The following is a 10,931-nucleotide window of genomic DNA, read 5'->3' on the forward strand; positions in this document are numbered from 1 at the left end:
TATGATATCTGATACGTGAAATCTAAAATAAAGGAAAAACCAAAATGAAACTCATAGACACAGAGAAGAGATTGGTGGTTGCCATAGGTGGGCAGGAGTGGGGTAGGTGAAATGGGTGATCATGGACAAAAGGTACAATCTTCCAGTTATAAATAGATAAGTTATGGGGATGTAAAGTACAGCATAGTGACTACAGTTAAAATACCACATTGTGTGTGTGAAGAAGACATCTTACTTTCCTTTTCTGGTAAGCGGCCTGAGCTGACCCTTAAAAATGGTGCACTATTCACTCGACCCAGAAAACCGCACAAAATCTTGCAAATCAAGAGGTTCAAATCTTCGTGTTCACTTTAAGAACACTCGTGAGACTGCCCAGGCCATAAAGGGCATGCATATCCGAAAAGCCACCAAGTATCTGAAGGATGTCACTTTAAAGAAGCAGTGTGCGCCATTCCGTCGTTACAGTGGTGGAGTTGGGAGGTGTGCACAGGCCAAACAGTGGGGCTGGATGCAGGGTCGGTGGCCCAAAAGGAGTGCTGAATTTTTACTACACATGCTCAAAAATGCAGAGAGTAATGCTGAACTTAAGGGCTTAGATGTAGATTCTCTGGTCATTGAGCACATCCAAGTGAACAAAGCCCCCAGGATGCGGCGCAGGACTTACAGAGCTCACAGTCGGATCAACCCTCTCCCTGCCACATTGAGATGATCCTTACTGGAAAAGAACAGATTGTTCCTAAACCAGAAAGAGGAGGTTGCCAGAAGAAAAAGATATCCCAGAAGAAACTGAAGAAACAAAAACTTATGGCCCGGGAATAAACGCCGCAGAAAATAAATGCAAATGTTAAAAAAAAAAAGAAATCTTAAAGTAAACCTTAAAATTTCACATCACAAGAAAAAAAGTTATACTTATGTGTGGCTATAGATGTTAACTAAACTTGTGATATATATATGCATACAAATATCAAATCATTATGTTATATACCTAAGACTAATACAATGTTATATGTCAATTTTATCTCAATTTTTAAAAGAATTAAAAAAAAAGAAACCAATCTCAGTTATTCCAGAGATTTGGTTCTTGGGCTCTGATTATTCTTTCATTTGTTTATTCATTCATTCACTTAGCAGAGATTGTGCCATCCGTCCACTCAAATATTCAACTGATGTTTAGTGAGTGCCTATTATGTGTCAAGTACTTTTCCAAGCACTGAAGATATAGTAGTGAATGGTAAATGCATGGTGTCTGCGCTCCAGAGTTTATGGTCACATGGGGAAAACAGGCCTAGAACAAACAGAAATTGTCAAGTGTGAATATATTACAAAAAAAGAAAGTCAGGAAACTATAGGAGTGCATCCTGGAAGAGCTTTACCAGGCACAGGAGTAGGGCTGCCTGGGTGGGTGGAAGCGGACAAAGTCTTTCTCTTCTTCCCCTTCACTTCTGTAAGAAAAAGCCTAAAAGTCATAGCCAGTACAAGGGAAGGGTTCATTTCAGGCAGAGGAAAAAGCTTTTGGAAAGACTGTGCATCAGGAAAAAGCACGGGTGATTCAGGGAGCTGTAGGAATGAGAATGTGGTTGAAGTGTAAAAAGCAAGAGGAAAAGGCAGGAGGTATGGATAGAGATGATGTCAAAGTCCTGGTTAAAATTTTGGACTTGATTCTAAAGGTGACTGGAAGGTTAAGGTTTTAGGGTAAGGAGAGCAGTGACACTCTGTTACCAAAACCTACAAGAATGTTCATCACTTAACAGGTATTCAGCTAATATTTATTTAACTAAACACCTAGCTTGACTTCAAGGCCACTGCTGAATTGTGAGGCCCAGGTCAAAATAAAATCAATCATACTGATCAAACTGATTTCCTCAGTTTTCATTAAAGATGCAAACCTTTGTATAGCACAGGGAACTATACTTAATATTTTGTAGAAACTTACAAGGGAAAAGAATCTGAAAAAGAATATATGCATACTTAAATATATACACATATTTATAATATATGTGTATTATGTATGTATGTGTATATGTGTGTGTGTGTATATATAGATAGATAGATATGTGTGTGTATATGTGTTAGTTGTTCAGTTGTGTCCAACTCTTTGTGACCCCATAGACTGTAGCTCACCAGGCTCCTCTGTCCATGGAATTCTCCAGGCAAGAATACTGGAGTGGGTTGCCATTCCCTTCTCCAGGAGCTCTTCCTGACCCAGGGATCAAACCCAGAAGCCGGAAATGGCAATCTGTCCCAGTATTCTTGCCTGGAGAATCCCATGGATAGAGGAGCCTGGTGGGCTTACAGTCCATGGGGCCACAAAAGAGTCAGATGTGACTAAGCAACAACAGAAACATTATATAACTGAATCACTTTGTTGTGCACCCGAAACTAGCACAACTTTGTAAATCAACTATACTTCAATTAAAAAAAGAGAAAAAATTGCAAAACCTACCAGTCATTTCCCTCTCGAGTTAAACACTACTTTGGCCAGGATGAAATATCCTTCTCATGACCACTCAATCCTTTCACTGTGCACTCTGGAGTGTCCAGTGTTTCTTCATATCTCTCAGGTTCAAGGTCAGGAGCAAGGGCTGTGTCCTCTCTGCTGTCCCCTCTGCCCACTGGACCCTCACGCTCTCATCCTCAGCTCATGGAAGCCCATCCCCTATTGTCTCCATTTCCCCCCCTCAGTAAATGGCAACATCATTTTTCTGGTTGGCTAGGCCAGCATACTTTGGAGTCATCCTTGATTCCTCTTTCTCTTACCTTCTCCATCTAATCCATCGGCTCAGTCTTCACCTTTTCATAATCCAACCACCTCTCAGATCCTTCACTGCCCGTTCTCTGATCTGAGCATCTGTGTTCTTAACAGCATCCTTGCAAAGTCCTTCCATCTGGCCTCTCTGCTTCTGTCTTTCCTTTTACCACGATTTCTTCTTAACATAGAAGCTGTAATGGTTAAATTTATGTGTTAACGTGACTGGACCCCTGTGCCTAGATACTTGGTCAAATACTCTTTCGGATGATTCTGTGAGGGTGTTTATGAATAAGATTTACATTTAAATCAGTGGACTTTGAGCAGATTGCTCTCCATAAGAAAGCCACAATATCAAAATACACTTGCACCCCAATGTTCATTGCAGCACTATTCATGGAAAGAACCTAAATGTCCAATGATAGACAAAAGATGTGGTATACACTTACAATGGAATGTTAGCCACAAAAAAGAATGAAAATAATGCCACTGGCAGTAACATTAGATTGTCATACTGAGTGAAGTTAAAGACAAACATCATATGATATCGCTTGTATGTGGAATCTAAAAATAAATGATAGAAAATAAACTTATATACAAAACAGAAATAGACCCATAGATATAGAAAACAAGCTTATGGTTACCAAAGGGGAAAGAGGGGGAGAGATAAATTAGCAGTTTGGAAAAAAAAAAAGGGGGAGTTTGGGATTAACATACACACAATACCATATGTAAGATAATCAACAAGGACCTACTGTACAGCACAGGGAACTATACTCAATACCTTATAATGACCTATAAGGGAAAACAATCTTTTTCATATATTCATGTATATGTATATATGAATGTGTATATGTATATATATATATATACATATTCTTGTATACATGTATGTGTATGTGTCCAAATCACTTCGCTGTGTACCAGAAACTAACACAACATTGTGAATCAACTATATTTCAATAACAATTTTTTTAAAATAGGAAAAAACTAATTTTAAAAAAAGACAGGGTGAGATCACCTTGGGAGTAAATGCACAGAGGAGGAAAAAAGAGGTTCCAGAATTCTTGCTTTTCCTCTTGATCCCCAGGGAGTGCTCTTAGTTGAAGGAGCTGCTAGCTAGTTTGAGCCTCATGGATCAGCAATGAATGTAGTTGAAGGGGCAGAGGTTTCCACATCTCAGCAGGGGCTCCAGTAGGGAGACAAAGAGGGTATTTATTAAGGTTAAAAGTTTAAAGATTTCACACTGAGCTTGTACACTGTACTTTGTCAGTTTTTAAAAGCAACTTTATTGAGATACAATCCACATAGTATAAAATGCACCCACTTAAAGTATACAATGCAGTTGTTTTTAGTTTATTATATTCACAGTTATGCAACAAACCAAAATCTGTTGAGAACATTTCCGTCATACCAAGGAGATATCCCATACAAAATGAGCAGTTCAAAGCCCCCAACCCTAGGCAACTACTAGTATACTTACTATCTCTATAAAAGTGTTAGTCGCTCAGTCATGTCCAACTCTTTGAGATCCCATGGACTGTAGCCCACCAGGCTCCTCTGTCCATGGAATTCTCCAGGCAAGAATACTGGAGTGGGTTGCCACTTCCCCTGCCACGGGATCTTCCTGACCCCAGAATCGAACCCAGGTCTCCCATGTTGCAGGTAGATTCTTTTACCATCTGAGCCACCAGGGAAGCCTTATCTATCTACCTGACTTATAGATTATATCTCGATCTCTATATATTTGCCTGTTCTAGACATTTCATATAAATAGACTCATACAATATGTGGTCTTTGGGACAGTTTATATCACTTAGCATAATGTTTTCAAGGTTTATCCGTGTTGCAGCATGTATCAGTACTTCATGCTTTTTACTGTTGAGTAATATTGTTTTATGGGTATCAGTTCAGTTCAGTCACTCAGTCGTGTCCGACTCTGCGAACCCATGGACTGCAGTATGCCAGGCCTCCGTGTCCATTACCAGCTCCCAGAGTTTACTCAAACTCATGTCCCTTGAGTTGGTGATGCCATCCAACCATCTCATCCTCTGTCATTCCCTTCTCCTTTCACCTTCCATCTTTCCCAGCATCAGGGTCTTTTCAAATGAGTCAGTTCTTCGCATCAGGTGGCCAAAGTATTGGAGTTTCAGCTTCAGCACCAGTCCTTCCAATGAATATTCAGGACTGATTTCCTTTAGGATGGACTGGTTGGATCTCCTTGCTGTCCAAGGGACTCTCAAGAGTCTTCTCCAACACCACAGTTCAAAAGCATCAATTCTTTGGCACTCAGCTTTCTTTATAGTCCAACTTTCACATCCATACATGACTACTGGAAAAACCATAGTTTTGACTAGACATACATTTGTTGGCAAAGTAATGTCTTTGCTTTTTAATATGCTGTCTAGGTTGGTCACAACTTTACTTCCAAGGAACAAGCATCTTTTAATTTCATGGCTGCAGTCACCATTTGCAGTGATTTTGGAGCCCAGAAAAATAAAGTCTGTCACTCTTTCCACTGTTTCCCCATCTTTTTGCCATGAAGTGATGGGACCAGATACCATGATCTTAGTTTTCTGAATGTTGAGCTTTAAGCCAACTTTTTCACTCTCCTCTTTCACTTTCATCAAGAGGCTCTTTTGTTCTTCTTCACTTTCTGCCATAAAGCTGGTGTCATCTGCCTATCTGAGGTTATTGATATTTCTCCTGGCAGTCTTGATTCCAGCTTGTGCTTTATCCAGCCCAGCATTTCTCATGACGTACTCTGCATATAAGTTAAGAAAAGCAGGGTGATAATACACAGCCTTGACGCACTGCTTTTCTGATTTGGAACTAGTCTGTTGTTCACTGTCCAGTTCTAACTGTTTCTTCCTGACTTGCATACAGGTTTCTCAAGAGGCAGGTCAGGTGGTCTGGTATTCCCATCTCTTGAAGAATTTTCCACAGTTTGTGGTGATCCACACAGTCAAAGGATTAAGCATAGTCAATAAAGCAGATGGTTTTTTGGAACTCTCTTGCTTTTTCAATGATTCAATGGATGTTGGCAATTTGATCTCTGGTTCCTCTGCCTTTTCTAAAACCAGCTTGAACATCTGGAATTTCCCGGTTCACGTACTATTGAAGCCTGGCTTGGAGAATTTTGAGCATCACTTTGCTAGCATGTAAGATGAGTGCAATTTTGTGGTAGTTTGAGCATTCTTTGACCTTGCCTTTCTTTGGAATTGGCGTGAAAACTGACCTTTTCCAGTTCCACGGCCACTGCTGCGTTTTCCAGATTTGATAGCATATTTAGTGCAGCACTTTCACAGCATCATCTTTTAAGATTTGAAATAGCTCAACTTGAATTCCATCACCTCCACCAGCTTTGTTCACAGTGATGCTTCCTAAAGCCCACTGGACTTTGGACTCCAGGATGTCTGGCTCTAGGTGAGTGATTATACCATCATGGTTATCTGGGTCATGAAGATCTTTTTTGTACAATTCTTCTGTGTATTCTTGCCACCTCTTCTTAATATCCTCTGCTTCTGTTAGGTCCATACCATTTCTGTCCTTTATTGTGCCCATCTTTGCATGAAATGTTCCCTTGGTATCTAATTTTCTTGAAGAGATCTCTAGTCTTTCCCATTCTACTGTTATCCTGTATTTCTTTGCATTGATCACTGAGGAAGGCTTTCTTATCTGCCCTTGCTATTCTTTGGAACTCTGCATTCAAATGGGAATATCTTTCCTTTTCTCCTTTGTCTTTTGCTTCTCTCCTTTTCACAGCTATTTGTAAGGCCTTCTCAGATGACCATTTTGTCTTTTTGCATCTTTTTCTTGGGGATGGTCTTGATCCCTCCCTCCTGTACAATGTCACAAACATCCATCCCTAGTTCCTCAGGCACTCTATCAGATCTAATCCCTTGAATCTATTTCTCACTTTCATTGTATAATCATAAAGGATTTGATTTAGGTCATACCTGAAAGGTCTAGTGGTTTTCCCTACTTTCTTCAATTTAAGTCAGAATTTGGCAATAGGGAGTTCATGATCTGAGCCACAGTCAGCTCCCAGTCTTGTTTTTGCTGACTGTATAGAGCTTCTCCATCTTTGGCTGCAAAGAATATAATCAATCTGATTTTGGTTTTGACCATCTGGTGATGTCCATGTGTAGTCTTCTCTTGTGTTGTTGGAAGAGAGTGTTTGCTATGAACAGTGTGTTCTCTTGGCAAAACTCTATTAGCCTTTGCCCTGCCTCATTCTGAACTCCAAGGCCAAATTTGCCTGTTACTCCAGGTATTTCTTGACTTACTAAGTTTGCATTCCAGTCCTGTATAATGAAAAGGACATCTGTGGGTGTTAGTTCTAGAAGGTCTTGTAGGTCTTCATAGAATCATTCAACTTCAGCTTCTTCAGCATTACTGGTCAGGGCATAGACTTGGATTACTGTGATACTGAATGGTTTGCCTTGGAAATGAACAGACATCATTCTGTCATTTTTGGTATATTTATATCATGTTTTATTTACCCATTCATTAATTGATGGTCATTTGAGATTTTTATACTCTTGGGCTATTGCAAATAATAATATATGAATGTTTGTTTACAAGCTTTTGTGTGGACATGCTTTCATTTCTTTGGACATACACCGAGGAATAGAATTGCTGTCATAAGGGAATACCACAAGAAATTGCAAAGTTGTGTTGAAAAGTGGCTGCATCATTGTACATTCCTCCAGCAATATGTGAATTCTAATTTCTCCACATCATTGCTAACCCAAGTTATTAGCTGTTTTTTTGATTCTGGCCATTCTGAGGAGTATGGCACTGTATCTCTTTTTGGTTTTGATTTGCATTTATCTGATGGCTAATAATGCTGAACATCTTTTTGTGTGCTTATTTGCTATTTGTATATCTTCTTTGGAGGAATGTCTTTCTAAATCTTTTGCCCATTTCACAACTGAGTTTTGTCTCTATTACTGAATTGTAAGAGATCTTTACATATTCTGATAGAAGTACTTTATCAAATATATGATTTGCTATTTTTCCCCAGTTCTGTGAGTTTTTTCACTTTCTTAAAAGTGTCTTTTGAAGAACTAAAGACTTTAATTTTGATGAAGTCCAAATTTTATACAACTGAATCATTTTGTTGTATACCTGAAATAAATACAACATTGTGAATCAACTATACTTCAATTTAAAAAAAGAAAGAAACCTCAAATGCTCCCAGTCATTTCTCTCTTGGGTTACTTTGGCCAATCTAGATGTTGTCCGTTGTTGTTTTCCTTTGCTTTGGATAGAATCTGCAGAACAATGTTGAACAAAAGTAGTGAGAGCGGACATCCTAGTATTGTCTTCACTTAGGAGAAAATATTCAGTTTTTAACCATTATGTATAATGTTAGTTGTAGATTTTTCATAAAATGACCTTTATTGAGCAAAGTGTAATCTAGCTTTTTTTTAAATCATGAAATGGTGTTGGGCTTTGCGAAATGTCTTTTCCGCATCTATTCAGATACTCACGTTCCCCCCTCCCCCGCTTTCCCATTAACAGTGCATTGATTATTTCTTGTATTGTGGAACCATCCTTGCATTCTTGAGATAGAATCAGTTTGGTCATCATGTACAGTATCTTTCATGTGCTGCTGGATTCAGTTTGCTAGCAATTTGTTAAGAATTTTGGCATCTGTATTCCTAAGGGATATTTGTTGCCAGTTTTCTTACAATGCCCATCTAACTTTGGTATTGAGATATATTCGCCTATAAAACAAGTTGGGAAGTGTTTTCTTTTCCATTTGAGTATGTGATGAATAGGTGTTCTTTACTTTTTTTGTCCCCCAGTGAAGCCGCCCGGTCTAGGGGTTATGTTGTGGGTAGTTTTTTTTTAAAATTAGTAATTCAGTCTCTTTATTATACTGTTATTATTGTTTCTATTTCTTCTCGATTCAGTTTCACTAGGTTGTGTTCTTGAAATTTGTCCACTTCATCTAGGTTATCTAATTTATTGGCATATAATTATTCATAATTTTCTCTTACAATCATTTTTATTTCTGTAATATTGGTACAAATGATGTTCTTTCGAGTCTAGTAATTTTTCTCTTTCTTTGTAATGCCACGTGGCTTGCAGGATCTGTTTCCCACCATGGATTGAACCCAGGCCTCCATCAGTGAAAGTACAGAGTTCCAATCACTGGACCACCAAGAAATTCCCTGATTCTAGTAAGTTGAGTCTTTTCTTTTTTGGTTGATCAGTCCAGCTAAAAGTTTGTCAATTTTGTTGACCTTTTTAAAGAATTACCTTTTGGTTTCATTAATTTTCTCTATTTTGTATTTCAGTAATTATGCTTTTATTTCCTTACTTCCTGCCTTGGGTTTAGTTTGATCTTTTCCTAGTTTCTTAAAGTAGAAAGTTAGGTTGATTTGTGATTTTTTTTTTTCTTAATGTAGATATTTAAAGCTATACATTTCCCTTCATGCACTGGTTTGTTTACATGATGTCTTGGTATATTACTTGTTTCCATTCATTTCAAAGTATTTTATAACTTCCTCTGAGGTTTCCTTGACTCATTATTGATAAGTTATTTAATTTTCACATATTTGTAAATTCCCAAGCTTTGTTACTGATTTCTAACTTCATTCCATCGTGACTGGAGAACATACTTTGTGTGACTTAGTATTTTTAAATTTGAGAACTTTGGACTTGCTATGTGGTCTATCCTGGAGAATGGTCTTTGTGTACTCTAAAAACATGTATTCTGCTATTGTTGGGTGGTGTCCAATAGATGTTTCTTAGGCCTAGTTGATTTATAATGTCCTTCAAATCGGTTTGTTGATCTTTTGCCAACTTGCTCTATCCATTACAGAAAGTGAGCTATTAGTCTCCTACTGTTATTGCTGCATTGTATATTTTTCCTTTTAGTTTTGTTAGTTTTTCTTCATGTATTTTGTGGACCTGTTATTAGGTGTACATATGTCGATAATGGTTTTATTTTCCTCATAGACTGACCCTTCAGTCACTGTAAAATGTTCTCATTTCTAGTAACATTTTCTTTTGGTTTGTTCTCAAATCAATTACTCTTTTATCAGTATAGTTACTCCAGTTTTCTTATGGCTATTTCATACATACAATTGATATATCATGTATCTATGACAGATATGATCTAAATCATGTATACCTAAATAATTCACATATACAAAGAAATATATGCATTACTTAGATTATGACCAATCCAACACAGGCATGTCAAATCAGTGGAGATTATACGCTACACACTGCTAGGACACTGCATTTAAGTCTTTGGAGAAATTCAGATTCCTTACCAATTCAAATAAAGGTCTATTTCTAATCTGTTAAATTGACAAAGATTTTAAAAAGTGGAATGAGAAAGCCCTTAAAAATATGAAACATTCTTTAATGGCATGGGAAGATATTAGTATGACATGGTAAATGAAAATGGTTACAAAATGGCACGTACAGTTTAACCTTACTCTGATTAAAACAATATATAACATGTACATCCAAATAGCGGCTCAAAGGTTAACAGTCATGTCTGAGTATTCAACATGGGATTTCTGTTTACTTTGTGCTCCTCTTCCTCTCCTCCTCCTCCTGGTTTTCTATAATATTGTCTTATTTTTCACTAAGAGAAAGGAAGAACAATTTAAAAATTTATTATGATATTAAGATGTGGTTATGCACACATACACAATTGAAATACCCAGCCATAGAAAAGAATGAAATTTTGACATTTTTTGGCAACATAGATGGATTTGGAGGGTATTATGCTAAGTGAAATAAGTCAGACAAATACTGTGTGATATCACTTATATGTAGAATATAAAATATGCACCAAGGATATATTGTACAACATGGGGAATGTAGCCAATATTTTATAATAACTATAAATGGAGTATAACCTTTAAAAGTTGTGAATCTCTACATTGCACACTATAATTTACATAATGGGGCTTTCCTGGTGGCTCAGCGGTAAAGAACAAACCTGCTAATGCAGGAGACATGAGTTTGACCCCTGGGTTGGGAAGATCGCCTAGAGAAGGAAACGGCAACCTATTCCAGTATTCTTGCCTGGGAAGTCCCATGGACAAGAGCCTTGTGGGCTATAGTCCAGAGCTGCAAAAGAGTTAGACGCGACTTATTGGATGAACAACAACTGTTTACATAATATTGTATATCAACCATACTTCAATTA

The 10,931-nt window shown here is 37.7% G+C and overlaps 1 long non-coding RNA gene across 1 annotated transcript in view; it reads left to right on the forward strand.

Moving 5' to 3' along the window:
• The window catches only part of LOC139029920 (uncharacterized), a 50,281-nt gene that overhangs the window by 8,892 nt on the left and 30,458 nt on the right, over positions 1-10,931 (forward strand). Inside the window, exon 2 of the long non-coding RNA XR_011482222.1 lies at positions 8,849-8,940. This is a non-coding gene — a long non-coding RNA (uncharacterized lncRNA). The remainder of the gene's footprint in view (positions 1-8,848; positions 8,941-10,931) is intronic.

Source organism: Odocoileus virginianus, chromosome 20 (assembly GCF_023699985.2).
Source record: "Odocoileus virginianus isolate 20LAN1187 ecotype Illinois chromosome 20, Ovbor_1.2, whole genome shotgun sequence".
Classification (NCBI taxonomy): Eukaryota; Metazoa; Chordata; class Mammalia; order Artiodactyla; family Cervidae; genus Odocoileus; species Odocoileus virginianus.